The 16,585-nt window shown below is 34.4% G+C and overlaps 2 long non-coding RNA genes across 3 annotated transcripts; one reads left to right on the top strand and one right to left on the bottom strand.

Moving 5' to 3' along the window:
• Positions 1 to 1,508: 1,508 nt before the first annotated feature.
• On the top strand, positions 1,509 to 14,047 carry LOC109115231 (uncharacterized). 2 transcript variants are annotated; one of them, XR_016083461.1, is made up of 3 exons: positions 1,509 to 1,805; positions 11,256 to 11,344; positions 13,811 to 14,047. It is a non-coding gene; the product is annotated as an uncharacterized LOC109115231 (long non-coding RNA). The 2 variants fall into 2 exon arrangements; XR_002023099.2 differs by having other exon boundaries at positions 1,511 to 1,805; positions 13,808 to 14,047.
• A 267-nt stretch (positions 14,048 to 14,314) lies between these two features.
• On the bottom strand, positions 14,315 to 16,291 carry LOC148801045 (uncharacterized). Its single transcript, XR_016083462.1, has 2 exons — positions 15,224 to 16,291; positions 14,315 to 14,813 (listed from the first exon to the last, which is right to left on the bottom strand). It is a non-coding gene; the product is annotated as an uncharacterized LOC148801045 (long non-coding RNA).
• Between the last annotated feature and the right edge of the window lie 294 nt (positions 16,292 to 16,585).

Below are 16,585 nucleotides of genomic sequence, written 5' to 3'. Positions count from 1 at the left end.
CAACACTTTGATGGGACAAAAATGCCCATTTTAATAATAAATTTTTATGGTTAAAATGGTCATTAAATATTTACCTGAGAAATAAAAGAACATGGGTAAATCATAAATGCATTTATCCGAGTAAGTAACTTACCAAAAAGTAAATAGAGCCTAATTGTAAGTTTCACATAATCCCGAATAAAAAAAAAATAACACTTGAACCCAATCAATCAACCAAACAAGATTCTTCTTACACATAAAGCATCAGTAGGCACCACACAGGCAAAATTTGTAACCCAATCAAAATGATAATAAAAGTGAATTTCCTCTAATAAAATTTGTACCCAATCGAATTACCAAACAAGAGTCAAATAGAATAGCCTAAAACTAATGTGCCACTAAGATGAATTAGGAATGTCAATTTTCCCCTTTTCCACTAGGTATCAGGTCTCCCTGACCCCATCAAGGGATGGGGTCAGGGTGGGGAATGAAGTCCCTACCCCACTTTGACCTAATTATTAAATATTATTCATATTAATTATATATTATTTTATGTATATAGTATTATTTATATTTAAAAAATCTTTAAATTCAATTTATTTTTTCAAAAAAATACTATTAATTAAAAAATTTTGGGAATTCAGATCCTTAGAAGGAACCCATATCCATTGGGGATCAGGAATGGAGGATGGGCTTTGGCCATTCCCATACTTAGATGGAATCACAACTAGGGATGGCAATTTCTATCATAATCGGTAGATACCCACCCCTACCCTCACCAATGGGGCAGTTTTTTTTGCTTGAAGGACAGGTTTTGGGGTGGGGATGGGCTTTGGAATTCTACAATCCGTACGGGTAAAGATAGAGTACAATATTAGGCTAAACTTGACCCTCCCCAACGCGCATAGTGTTAGAAAGCATATAAACTTTATATACTAAGCGTTGAATTTAATAATATGTTGAATTTTATGTGAAAGATAATTAATAGTTTATGTGTTTTCTACATATCTTAATCAAATAATTATAAATTTTGTTCTTTATTTGTGTAATTTTACTTATTTATTATTTATATATGACAAGAAATAATAAGAAATTAGATGTAGGTTCTAAATCAACTTGCCTTACCCTTGAATGCGGAGAGGATTTTGCATATTCATGAGACGAATTCTTAAAATTGAACCTACTACGAATTTTGAACAGGTATGGATCGAAAGGTCTAAGAAGACAAATAAGATCTAAAATTTACAAAACCCTCCCTAATCACAACAGCCACACAGCCAACAAACATACCAAACACCCACAAAGACTCTGTGATAACTCACCGGCTGGGCAAAGGTGGAAGTCGAGACCTGCTGATGCTGCCGCGTAGCGTCGGAAATGAAGTGACGCAACCACCCATACCCAGGCAAACAAACAAGATGCAACAGTTTATTGATTTTCATTTTATAATTTATAGCTTTTCGCTGTGACTGCTCGGTGCTCACTAAAAGGAGGGTACAGTATAAGCTTACATTTACAGATATGCCACCATATAGGCCCTCATGATGTGAGGTAACTAAATGAGGGTATTTTGGTAAATGAGTTACAGAAAAGTTGCTTGGCCCCTTTTCTTTTCTTTCCTCTCCTTCCCCAATCCGCTGTGGATAGACGTTAAATGGGTTAAAAAGAGAGAGAAAGAGATGAAAAAGGATAAGGATGGAGTCATGGAGGTGGACCTGGTTACTTCTGCCGCTCTGTTGGCGGCGATGGCGATCTACACTCCTGAAAATCCACCATGGACCCTCGTTAGGCCTCAACGCGCCCAGCAGTCGATACTGCCATACTCAGTAAAGTCTCCTCTCTCTCTCTAAAACTCTTTCATTCTTTTATCTTTTTTGTTTGCTGGGATGATTAATTAGTCCTTTTTTTAGTAAAGTTGAAAGTTTACTTATGCTCAAATACTTTTTCCCAATGATCCACTCGTGTTTTTTCTCTTCCTTCTTTGTTGTTTGCTTTGTCCAATCTCTTCTGTTTGTTTCTTTTTAGCAATTTTATCAGTTTTTGTATGTTTGGGACTTGGGAGAGAGTTTGGGGGATCACAAAGACATCAGGGAGCAATTCCCTTGTGTTTGTTATTCGGTAACTATATGGAAAGCGTGATGTTAATACCAGGCAAAAATAATGTTATAATAACGTATAATGTACTTCAAAATTCAAATAGTAGTCTTCAAAACAGAAAACCAAGAATGGTTGAGCAGAATGGGCTTAGCTTCTAAGATATACACGTAAGAAATGGGTTTTTAAAAGAGGCCCAAGTTTGAAAATGGGCCCAAAAATTGAGCCCATGATACTTATTGGACCCCCAATCCCAAGTCAAGCCATATTTGGCTTAGTCAATACATGGAAATGGACCTCGGTTCTTAATTTGGTGGGTAGACTGAGAATATAGGTTAAATTCTGCTTTCATTATATTCGAAGAAAGAGATAGAATGTGGAAGCGCTGGAGTTTGGATTGGTCCATGATGTTCAAGAAACATCAGCCACTAAGGTTTGCATGCAGGACATGGGGATGGGGAGTATATATATATACACGTTAGGTCCATTCATCATCTCAGCTATTGGGGGTGCATGTAGGGGTGTCAATTGGACTGGATTTGGTCCAATCCGATTCAGTCCAATGTAAGTCTATTATAAATGGACCAGGTCCAATCCAATCTAATGAATACTTTGGACTGGTCCAATCTATTGCCTGGAGTGTCCAATCTGTTCAAATTCATTTTGTTTTAGATTGGTTTCAACCCAAACCTGGTTCATTGACACCTATATTCTTATCTTATATCAATGGATTAGGTATTGGCTTAATCCAACCCAATCTAATATAAATTTATTATGGACGAACCAGGTCCAATCCAATCTAATAAATATTTTGGACCGGATTGATCCAATCCAATATGTCTTATTGGTCCATCCAATCCATCCAAATTGATTTTGGACTGTATGGGTTCAATCCAAAACCGGTCCATTTACACCCTTAGGTGGATGCATAGAAATCTTTGATTTCTGCATAAGATATATAATAAGAAGCTGTGTACAAAACAATGTATAAGCAAAAAGTTTTCTTTTCTTTTCTTTTTTTTTTCTCCTAAGCAATAGATCAGTATTGTAATACAAAACAGGCATTGTTTCATAATAATATAATTTAGTGGGTTTTCAGCAACAAGTATGATTTTGTTAAATTGTTTTTCTTGTGTATATTGGGGGATCTGATGTTTGTTTTCTAAAATTTGGATTTATATGCATCGTTTAATTAGCTTCACTAATTCAATGAGCGAGTTTTTTTTTTTTAAGCTGATAGTAGGATGAGGTGACAAAGCTTAAGTAAAAAGAAATAAAATGGAAGAAGCAATAGCCCGAAAAGAAATAAACAAGAAAATTGGATAAAACTTTTATGAATGAAGAGATAGACCACAAAGATGTACAAAATTTCGGGATTTAGGCACCACACCTAAGAGAAGAATTTTTATTTTCCACTCAAGATGAATCACTCAAGTCTCTCAAAGAATGGTAGGATATGGATGCCTCATGCATGAAGTTACATCACTCTGTATAGTAAAAAAAGTAATTAAACCTATTAGAGCATTTAAACAAAAAATAATTATTAGAAATCCACTAATATAAACTAGTTATTGTTAGAAATTCACTAACAAAGGTATATTCAAAGCCCACTAGCTAGTTTATATGTAGTTAAGCTGCACAATGAGGTTACCAAATGAAGGATATAGAATACATTACTATAATAGGAAAGATTGTAATAGTAGTAAAGAGCTAAGGAGTGGGTGAGTAGATTTTATATAAAGAACTAAGGACATATTAAATTATAAGAAAAGTAAATAGAAATTATTATATTGTAAAATGTTTGATTTGTTGATATCGACACGAAATTCATGGAAATATTCAAATTTTAACTGTAGAAAAATTATGTTAGGCAAGATATTGGGTCTGGCCCATGACTTGCCATGTCTAAACCAGAAAAAATATTGTCACGTATCGGCGTATCCTATAGGAGCCTTCCCGATACGCCTTTACAGGGAGTGTTTCAGGTCGACAAGTGATTTAGGGGTCAACTGACCCCTCTGAATAGGGCTGTTCACGGGTCGGGTTGGGTCAGTTTACTGAGATTTTTTCAACCGACCCGACTTGATCGGGTTACTTGAAATTGAAACTAAAACCGATTTGGTCGGTTTGGGTCGGTTTCGGCTCTAAGTTCAACCATGGTAATAAATTGGTAGATTGGAGAAAGAAGACTGAATTTTGATGTAAAAAAGGACACCTAATTCTATTAGAGAAAGAAGACTGAAATTTGTAGGGGGCGGACCAAGTTAGAATAGAAGTTATCAAGAAAATAGAAAGTCAAATTGTATTAGAGAAAGAAGACTGAAATTTGTATATTTCAAGAAACCTTCTAATATAAGTAAAAAATGACACCTAATTCTAATTGTAATTGGTTGCCTATTTGGTGTAAAAGACCATAAAAACTAGGATCCTTTGATTATTTTCTTTAAACTTTTCCAAAAAAATTCATTGTCTAGTTGTCTTACAATACTTGTCATTAATGTCATTCCTAATTAGAAAACTAGAAATTAAGTTAGGTTGTAACTAGGATAGAGACAAGTTAGTTAAGTAGGAACTAAGTAGGTGGTAAATATTAACTAGGAACTAACTACTAACTACTAAGTCGGTTCGGTTCGGGTCGGTTTATGATTTTTTACAACACGAAACCGATCGGTGCTGAAGAAAACCCGGCCGATTCGGGTTGGGTTGGTTTGGTCGGGTTGGGTCTTCTTATGAACAGTCCTATCTCTGAACCAGATTTGAAAAAAAAAAAAAACAGTACCGATACAGGCTAATACACCCTATCGGCGTATCGCTCTGTATCGATACTTTGAACCTTAGTCTAAATAAGGTGGTAAAAAAAATTAGGGTAAAATACAAAAACCTCCCTTGAAGTTTCTGACAATCATAAGAACCTCCCCTATAGTTTCATTTTAACAAATACCTCTCTTGAACTTTTGAAAAACTCAACAAAAACCTCCCTTCTGTCACTGTCCCAGATGGAAAACGTTAAATTGATGCACCAGTTTTTTCCAAATATCCATTCTACCCTTTTATAAATTATTTTACATACAAAATTACTGAAATAATCTTATTTTAACTCAACAAAAAAAAATATATCTCAGTAATTTTGTATGTAAAATTACTGAAATGATCGTTAAAAGAGGTTTTCATTAAGTTAAAATGAGATTATTTCAGTAATTTTGTATATAAAATAATTTATAAAAGGGTAGAATGAGTATTTGAAAAAAACTGAGCTATCAATCTAACGTTTTCGGTCTGGGACAATGACGACAAGGAGGTTTTTGTTGAACTTTTCAAAAATTCAGGAGAGATATTTGTTAAAATGAAACTATAATAGAGATTTTTATGATTTTCAAAAAATTCAGGAGAGATTTTTGTATTTTACCCAAAGAATTATTGAATTTTTGGTTACCCTTCCGGTGCTTGGTACACGAATCAGTGAAATATAGTATTAATATAGATCACTACCAGTTATTGGGGCCCTAGAGCCATACGTGGATATTGTGTTCTCAGGCCCGCCCAAGACATTCCCCATAAATTATACATTCATAGTACAATTATTTTTCTCATTGGCTTATTAAAAATTGTCCTCTTCGATAACAAAAAGCCATGGACAATAAAGGGCTCCAGACCCGGTGATGTCCTTGCTCTACTGGAATGGTTTACATCCAGTTCATCACTGAGATATTTTTCTTCTAGTACAAGAAATTTAGTAGTATTTTTAATAAGTAATTAACGAAAGAAAGTAGATTAAAATGGTTTGGTCATATGTATAGAAGACTTTTAACATCATTCTTAAGAGGTGACCTGTTGCAAGTTGAAGGTACCAAAACCAAAGGGGATAGGGTAAATTTAAAAAGACATGGCTTGAAGTAGTAAAAAATTATTTAAATACTAATAATATAACAATGAATATAACTTAAATAGAATGGGATGATGACATAGGATTCATGTAGCTGACCCCATATGGTTGGATAAAGCTAGGATGATGATTATTTTAATTATAGGAAAAAATAATAATATTTTTTAAAAATATAAAAAATTACATACTTAAAATGTATCTTTAAAGCTGTAAATCGGGCTGTGCCATATGCGGCCTGGCACAACAGCATGCAGGCCGTGCCGGACACAACACGACACGACAACACAGGTTGCGCTGGCATGGGCCTGTGGCCCGTCCCGGCCTGCGGCCCAACCCATATATTTATAATAATAATAATAATAATAATAATAATAATAATAATAATAATAATAATAATAATAATAATAATAATAATAATAATAATTGTATTAATTTTTATTTCCAATTTTATTATACTATTTTATTTCAATTGTATTTTAATTTCATTTTATTATTTTATATATAAACAATTTTATCATCAAAGTTTCATTTTATTATTTTTTATTTTGTTAATTTATTTTAAAATTATTTTTGAAAAATATACCCCTTATGGCTTGACCTGGCCCGCCACACAACATTCAGAGGTAGCAAGTACAATCCGACACGACCTGATTTGCACCTCTATGTATCTTATGTGTTGATCAAGATAGGCATTATAAGTTTATATTAGGGAATCAAGAACCCTAACCCTAGCTTGTATGATTGTATGTAGTATGGTAATAGCTAGGGGTGTCAATTGGATTGGATTTGGTCCAATCTGATCCAGTCCAATGTGAGTCCATTATAAATGAATCAGGTCCAATCCAATCCAATGAATGTTATGGACCAATTTGGACCAGTCCAATTCAATGTATGAACAGTCTAATCTGTTCAAATTCATTTTGATTTAAATTGATTTCAACCCAAACCCGGTCCATTGACACATATATTCTTATCTTATATCAATGGACTAGATATTGGCTTAATCCAACCCAATCCAATATAAATTTATTATGGATGGACCAGGTCCAATCCAATCTAATAAATATTTTAAACCAGATTGATCCAATCCAGTATATATTATTGGTCCATCCAATCCGTTAGATTGATTTTGGACTGGACGGGGTCCAATCCAATCATGTGTCAAAGGCATACAAATCCTACTTAAATGTTTGATGAAACAACTAATTATTTATATTTCTATGTTACCATGAATTGACAAATCCACGAAATTAATTATGGAAAATGTATCTATGGAGAAAAAAAAAAGACAAAAACATGCATATGTTTCGAATAAAAAAGACAAAAGACAGTTTTTTCTTAAAAAGAAAAAAAAGTCTCCTTTTATGTGTCCACATGCATGACACGTGGCCATTGCCAACCACTAAAAATTATATGGGCAGATTAAATACATACGTGGCATATGCATTATCAAGAACAAATTAATAAAAGGAAAGAAAAAGGAAAACAAACAAAAATGCTTATTGGTCATTCACGTGAACAGCAGAAAACTAAAACCCCAGCCGCCCTGCTAGAATCTTGAAACTTGAAACTTGAATAAAACCATAACAATCAGAGACATATCATCTAAGGAAAAGCCAAGCTTTAGGGAAAATTATCTACAAGGGCATCCATATAACGGGGCCAAATATGTCATTTCCACGCAATTCTTGTTCTGGGTTTAATTCTTTCAATTACTATTTGCTTCCAAATTAGCAAGGTTAATTGTCTACATGAATCCTATTTCACCGTCTGGTTTTATTTAATATATACTCTATCCATTGTTAAATTAAAAATGCTTAAAATCAATTCATGTTCTTTTTGGTCTACCCACTGCCCTAAACCTTTTAACGTCTTCATGATCATTAGAATTTGGCAGAAGTTCTAGACGAAGGTTTTTAAAACCGACCCGAAGAATGAATTATCCAGGGGTCTGGTTTTTGGGTCGAATGGTCCGATTATTCAAATCGAATGGTCAGTCTATTTTGACAAAAAAAATAAAAAATTTAAAAATTTAAAAAGGTTAAAACTGTTTGAATGGTTAACCACCCAAGTCAACGATTTATTAACCAAAATCAATGGTTTTTGGGAAAATTTTGATTTTGATAAAAAACAGAATCGATCACCTAATCAGTTCTCGGTTTTTCTAGTCCGACTTTCCGGTCTGGTCCAGTTTTAAAAACCATGTTCTAGACCGGCAACCTGATGCAACCCTCCTTCTTTATCAGGGCTTAGGACTGGTGGTGTAAGACAACTTATTGAATATATTATTGATATATTGGAGTACTGATGTGTGATTTCCTCTTTTGTTTTCATTAATTCTTACCAATTCTTCCATCCTTGTCATTGGTCTCTTTGAATTTCTTCTTCTCAATGGCCACTATAAATTACTCTATCCAGAAGGGAGAATTTAAATGAACCAAGGCTAATCAAATGCTACTTTCTCCCAGCAAAAGCTGTAGCTTCTTCCTAATATCTTTCTTTTCTCTGTTTTAGTTAGAGAGGCTTTCATATTGGGCATACATATTTGGTGTTGGAACTGAAACCTTTGCCATTGATATAGCTGCAATACTCAGGAGCTCAATTTTTCTGAAATGATGACCATGTTTTTACTGCAAATTCTAGGGACCCACATCACTTGCCAATGGGTTTCAACAGTTAAGCTTCTATGAACCCTTTCCACCCTTACCTGCCAGAAACGTCATTTTCTATCACGAACTGCCACAAGAAATCCTTGTCACGAATTGATGAGTGGGTTTTGGAATTTCTCAAAAATATGGATATAATTGGAGGGTGATGGTTATTGAGGTGATGATACGCAGTTACTATCTCATTCCTGATCAACTGCAAACAGAATCCTTTAATTCTTTGTCCGTGACTAAATTTCTAAGCTGTGGATATAGACTTTATTTCTTGGGTTTTCTGTAACAATTACACATTTGATTTCAGATGCCCCTTTAGACATCTTACTTGTCTTGTTCCCAAAGACCCAAAACTGATTTCTGCAAGTACAGTGCATGATCCTTTTCAAAATTTGAATTTTTATCAGTTGCTTCACTCACTAATTACAACTATTCTCTTCCCAATCTCGTGCCGGTTGCGTTGCTGTGTTTCCTTTGTATTGCATAATCCATTTTAGTTTCTTCTGTCTGTTTGGGAAGTCCCAACTCCCAATCATGGTTTTCAAAACCGGACCGGATGGTTGGACCAGAAAAATTGGGAATCGGTCAGGTGATCGGTTTCGTTTTTTCAGAAAATTAGATTTTCTCAAAAACTGTTGATTTTGGTCAGTAAACCATTGACTCAGACGATTAATCGTTCGAACAGTTTTGACCATTTTTTATTTATTTTTGTTAAAATGGACCGACCATTCGATTCAAATGGTGGGACTGTTTGACCCGGGAACCAAACCCCTGACCGATTCATCTCCGGGTCTGTTTTAAAAACCTTGGTCCCAATCACTACTCCAGACTGAGACATTCATGCATCTTTTAGTGACTTTCAGTGCTTAAATTCTATGAAAAGATAGCTGCTATAGTTGATGAATATGAAGAAGAGAATTCTATGAGTGCTCTTCTTGTTTTATTTAGTGCTTTATATATATATATATATATTTACATAAGAAAAAAGAGTGAAAGAACACAGAATTAAACAACAAAAAGATGGTTTCATAATATGAAATATAACCAACCATACATCATTATGGTACGTCTCTTCTCTCTTGTTAATGTCGTTTTACCCTTGGAAGCATGGCTTGATAGAAGTTACCTTTAATTAAAATCCGTTTTCTTTTTCACACCCACCATGCCTTTTTAAGTAATTTTCCCTTTACAACAGTAAGACATCATTATCTTGCAGTTCAATCGGCCCATCTCTGGCTTTGGCTTTGGTAGTTGGTACAGAATGGTACACCACGACAAACTTATATTGGCCAAACGTTACCTCGATTGTTATATCAGTATCACTTGAATTTATCTGACTGGACTTCTGTGTCATCGATTGGTGTAACCTTTCATTCTCTGACCTCTCAACTATTTCGTATATAAATATCTCATAATACTATGGACAATAGTAGCATTATCACATGGACCCGACCTCTTCTCATAATAAACCTACTTCCATCATCTCTTGTTGAAACTTCCAATCCATTATTGCCATGGATTTGAATATACCCATGAGCATGTTGATGATGGGTTTGATTTTAATGTCAAATTTCCATTTTAAGGGTATGATTTAAGCTATGGGGCTTTTGTTGATCAACATTGGCTGACGAGAGAAATGATAAGCAATAAACAGTAGATATCCCGCAGGGATGGCAACTTGTTTCAAGCCTCTCAGAGATCATTTTATTTTCTTGTTATTATGTCAAATCAAAGAGATTCCCACATAAATCCAGATTGGTAAGTCGTTTTAGTTGGTAGGTCGAATGAAACATTAGATCAATCACTGCTCCCCTTTTCTAAGTAATGGAAGCATAAATCAATCAAGAGGGTGCAGCATTCAATTGTTTTTGTTCCACAAGAAGCATGGGATGGGATTTCACTATTGGAACCATGAACCAAGGCTAAATTAACTACAAACCAAAAGAAAAAGAAATAAAGTCATAAACAAAAGAAACAGCATCCAAGCTAGCTAGCAGCCTAGGGGCAATATAATTGAAATACCACCTTATGAATTACAATGCTGAATACATGATGTTTTGAGTTGCAAATGTAAGCATATATGAGTGATGAAATGAAATGAAATTGATCACTGTGAGTTGATTGCTTCACCAACGGTGTTTGCACATACCTGAAGCCTGAAGCCTGAAGCCATATAATATCTTATCTCAGGGAACACCATTCGAGTCTATTAGTGTCACTGAAAATTATTTGTCTTGGCTGACAATGACAAATTGACTACGACTTGGGGGGAATCTTTCTTTTTCCTTCCAAGACGATCATGTACAGAATCATCAGAGGGGACATTGTGGTTCCTTCTTGTTGTATTCACCTCCTTTGACCCACTAGTGCCTAAAGAATCCAAGACCTGCCGACTTCAACAGATCAAATTCACAAAAAAAAAAAAAGGAAAAGCAAATAATAATAATAATAATAATTTCAACATAAACCAGTTACCATGATAACTTCTCATAATACCATTATGAGAACTTGTCTTAAATTGATGCTGCAGTTGAAGTTAAAATATGGAAATGGATTATATTAAGCAGGAATTATATAAGTTTTCACATGGAAAAGCTGATTAAAGAGATTCATAATATACCTGTTTCCATTGCTTATAGGTTTGGTTGATGTAAATTTTTGAAGCTCCAACAATGAGTACCTTAATTAGGTTGTGTACAGAAGGACTAACTATATGGAGAGAAAGCAGGTAAATATCTTTGCTCCAACATTTACTTTTTAAACCCTACAACAATGTTATCTAAAAGAAGTTCATCTTATGGCTTCAATAAGAAGAGTTGGATCTTATTCTTTCTACTCCCCTAACCGACCCAAGGTGTTCTCTAACTTTTTTTTTCCCCCATTTTGGTATTGGGGTGTCCTTATAATGCGGGACTGGTCAATGCTTCTTCCTGTTCATGTAACAAATTTCAACAATTCCCTAATAAGTGAATTTAATGTGAAATGGCATTGCTCTATCTTGTAGATGGTATTCTATATCATAACATGAACAATTTGTATTAATTCAAATAAATAACATGGATCATTTATAACTAACAGTTAAAATTGATGCTTGGTAGTCTTCTTTGATTTAGTTTTGGTGAATTCAATCATGGAAATCCACCCCTATTTGTTGTAGTTAAAATAACATCATAAGGAACCGTTTGCTTTTGTTTTGGGAATTACTTCAAAAGGCTTTAGATAGAAAAATGCACTTTTTTATGTACTTTGTACTCTATTGGTTCCTACAAAAAATAAAACCATAGCACCTAAAAATTAAGGATTTCTAGCTGTTTCTCAGAAAATCACTTTAGTTGTTAATTCTTTCATTAGGCAAAGTAGGAAGTGGTGAAACTGGGTCAAGCTTCAAGTTGATGGTGGGTAAATATATACTGTGACTAACATGAGGTCTCTTCGAAGAAGATAATCGAATCCCAAGTATTCGGACATCTATTACTTATGCAAAACCACAGACAAAGAAAAATGTATTCGGACATCTATTACTTATGCAAAACCAAAGATTTGCTTTGATGGGCCTAGACTCTTATATGGGTTATGGTCCATCAAATTAACCACATATCAGAGACATTACTAGTTTGAGTTATATTTTATGTTTTGGTGGTTTGAAGTCGTAGAATATTTTGGTACGACATTTTACAATAAACCTCATAAAAAATTGCAACAGAGACATTACTTGTTTGAATTGGAGGGGGGGGGGGGGTTGTTTTCAGCCATTGGGGCTGCTGGTTTGTGTGCTGGCCCAGTCTCTTTGCTGTACTGTATCTTTGTTGGGCCTGGTTTCTCTCACTGGAACCAGGCCTTTTGTACCTTTCTTTTTTATGAATTGCATCTACCTTACCTTTATCAGAAGAGAGAGAGAGAGAGAGAGAGACCTCATATATAAAATTGTATATGAGGGACAATAAGATAGATATAACGTGTATATTAGGATAATTTGGACATCTCAATTGTAATTACTAAAATTTCTCTTCCCAAGAACCTCCCCACCACCACCACCACTATTATCTTCCCTCTTAAAAAAAGGGAAAAGAAGAAGCAGAAAGAAAATCCCCCTATATTAATTCTATTACTTTTTTTTTTTATAAATCTACAAATGTGTTCACGTGCATTGCATGTTCCCAGTAAAAATGCACTAAAATATTTGAAAATGGAGAAAATACAGATAAGTCAACCTAAAAAAATTACTTAAAACCATTAAAAGAAGAAAATATTTGCAAATTAAAAGAACTAAAGTGTATACACTGGTTAAACAAGATGTTATATAGACTATTTTTCTCCCTAAATATTTTAATTACCCTAATAATATCACCATATGGAAACACCTAATGGAACTCAAAAGCATTCAAATAAATTTAGAAGTTAGGTTTTTAACCAATGTAAGTTTCATTGGATTTTGAAGATTTCAAAACAAATAGCCTTTAAATTAAAGACTTTCAGCATGTTTTTAATTTTAAAATAACAATATATTATCCTACTAAAACATGCTTCTTATTAATTAGTACTCAAATCTAACTTAAAAAAAAAAAAAAAAACAATCCTTCTCGAATGACACAACATAATAAATTGGGGGTTGATACATTGATCAAAATGTAATCTGTTTACTTCAGATGAAATGTTTGACCATCTTTGTTTGTAAGTCAACAATGCTCATCTGAGTCTCTACACTTTTTTTTTTTTTTTCTCGGTTGAGGCATCCTTTATGAATGGCATGTCTACTAACCATGTCTCATAACCATGATTTATTACAAGCCATGGACGAAAAATATTGGCAAATTTGGTGGGATTCAACAATGTGTAGAAAATGTGTTTTGTGCTTTTCATTCAAGGCCATAAACGCATTGTTCATTCAACTCGTGGTTGGTTTCCATGAGTAGTTTTCATGCATAATTAATTCTTACTACTGACTACTGAGATAGTGTTGGTTGTTCATGATTTATTTGTGAACCTTGTATTCGGATACATAAATATATATTGTTATACACAATATATTTTCTTGTAGACAAGGCTTTTACCTTCTATATATTCATTACTTTTTCAATGATTTTAATTTTCTTTTTCTTTTCATTAGCAAACGATACAAATCCTGCTCAACTCCCTCTTCCACTTAATGATCTAGTAGTATAGAAATGAGAGAAAAGTTGTGGTTCTCCAGCAGGTGATTATTAGTTGCCCTCTTGTTCCTAGCTAGGAGTCTCTAAGTGGTTTATATGATCATTCCGAGTGCCCAAGTGATGGACAATCAGGAGACAAGAGAAGGCGTTAGGTTTGACATTGGATCAACAATCACACATTATCCAATCAAAAACTTTCTTTGAGATAATCAATTGATGGTAACTGTTATGTCAATTTAATTAGTAATCAACCAAGTTGTTAGAACCATTTAAAGTATGCATGTTCTGGTTTGTTAATTCCCTTGAATGTGTGTAATGAATTTAATTCATTGGTTGGGTTTTTTGGTACATATATATATATATATATATATATATATATATATATATATATATGAGAGGTATTGATTTCACAGAACACTCATATACACGAGATAAGGTTTCAACCTCCTACTATATATGTCGCTTCTTCTGGAATTGGACTACCTTTAGTTCAATAGATGGAAAGGTTTTATTGAAAGAATTAAAGGAAACAGGTAGAAAGCCACGAGAATAAGAATGGGCCACATCTCTCATAATGGATACTGAAAGAAAGATTTCATTAGCTATACAACTTATCTGAAATAGCTCTTGACCCTGTGAATAATGAACCCCCAAAAGGGTTTTTGTAAGCCAACAGTATTTGATAAACTTCCTGTGAGTTAATAGAAGCTTATACCAGACAACCAGTGAACCGACCATATTCTGCCAATTAATTGAAGATGCATTTTCAAGGTTCAACCTCCCCAATGCAGTAAGACCTTGTAGCCAAAATAGGATCTTGTATGCTTATGACTTGGATGGATCCAATAAAGAATTAGCTTTTCGCCATCTAAGCAATCAGAAATAAATTTTGGGAAGAGATCTTCCCAACTCACTCTTCAGTATTGTGGTCGGATCATGTTATAACATACCAGAGAAAAATATAACATTCAGTAGCCACATGATTTGCTCTCTTTGTTTCGTATATTTCCACTGGCTGCTTGTATTCATTAAATCCTCATCTGTAATCTGATATGGTTCATAGATTTTTAACATTCAGCAGCTATATATAGTGAAACAGAATTTTAAAACAGAAATATGACAGAAGAGTTATAAACACAAAATGAACAGAAATGGAACTTTTCCCCACTAGAAGAAAAGTTGGGAGTTTCTCTGTAACTTTGAAAAGGAATTCGGTAATTAACCAGAAAATGATTTTAGTCCCATAATATATATATATATATATATATATATACTTCCCCCTATAGGCCTTCATTCAGCCAAGACCACAAGGAGAGAGAGAGAGAGAGAGAGAGAGAGGAAATATTGCAGCTTTACATTGTGGAATGGAACATTGGCTAATTACAGACGTTGCTTGTGTACAAAACATACAGTTTCTGATAGGAAAACACAAATGCAAGATGCTTTAACAAACGGACCTGATGAACAACTCGTCATGCAATCAACAACGAACCCATATTTTTCACATGAACTCCAGTTGAACAGTCAATCGATTCCGTGAAGCAATTCTCGCTGCGATAAGAGAGGAAGAATTGTAACTGAAACAGTACTACAAGAACCAGATTCACGACTTCCATGCCTGAAATTACTCCAAACCCAAGTCCAGAATCAATCCCATCGGCACACATTATCTGTGACAATCAGCAAATTTGACCTGCACAAACAGAAAAGACAGACAAGCAAAAGGATCAGACAAATCAAACACATAGCTAGAGATATCCATTGTACATATGGTTCTCAAACGATGAAAAGTTAAACAAGATAAACAATTGTATGCTGCTGTACTAGTAATTTACTAGTATTAGACTATTAGTAAAGTAGTAAATATGAGAAGAGAAGCTGAAGATGATGACAGAAGCATAGAGAGCACAAAGGAGTGAGGTGCGAACTCCACGCACATCATCATCTGTGCTCTCTATCTTCTGTCAACAACATCACCAGTGCCTTCTCTGTCCCTTGTAACTAATATAGTAGATTAGAACAAAAGAAGTAAAACAAAGAGAGAGAGAGAGAGAGAGAGAGAGAGAGGGAGAAGGGGGATGTGGGAGAAATAGAAGAAGGTTTATAAGGTGTGGATGGTTTATAAGAGAGTCCCCAGACACCTCTATTTATAGAAAGGATGGAGAGAAAACGGCCAAGGGTGTACTATTACTTCAACTACTACGACTACTACCACTACCGTGCTTCTTACATGTACACTGCTGTAACCGTTTTTCTCTCCAAGGTAAAAGATTGAAAGGACACAATCTAGAACTTCATATATAAAAGCCGTACTTTTCCCTCTTCTTGTTAACTGTGAACTCTCTCATAAGTAAATCTCTGTGAGCTCATATACTTCATACCCAGCCGTAGAAGAACTCAGATTCTATGATACCCACAAGAGCCTGATTATTACACAGTTGTGGATTCTGCTCAAGAATGTGTTACAATTAATACAATGGATGTTGGAACCAAGTATTTTTGTTTCTGGGGTATGATGTGAAGTAATTTTCAACACTAATAAGCCTTAATGTCATCAATGGGGGTATACCCAATTGGTCGACAGACCCAGCCCTGACTAGTTATGTCTGGGTCCATGGACTTGGGTTCATTCGTTTATACCCATTAGGAGCCATGCCGTACCTGGGTCCCTTCTCCAGTAAAGAACAAAAACATAAATTCCAAATAGTAAAACAATAATTTAAGCATATTATCTTTCTCCTCTTTTCCTCTTTTTATCAATCTTTTTCACATATCATTATGTAATTTTACGCAATAACAACTGATGACGTGTCTTAATT

The sequence above is a fragment of the Nelumbo nucifera genome, chromosome 3 (genome assembly GCF_055504915.1).
Source record: "Nelumbo nucifera cultivar China Antique chromosome 3, China Antique-T2T, whole genome shotgun sequence".
Classification (NCBI taxonomy): domain Eukaryota; kingdom Viridiplantae; phylum Streptophyta; class Magnoliopsida; order Proteales; family Nelumbonaceae; genus Nelumbo; species Nelumbo nucifera.
The sequence above is the reverse complement of the archived record's forward strand: the minus strand, read 5'-3'. Positions and strand labels throughout refer to the sequence as shown.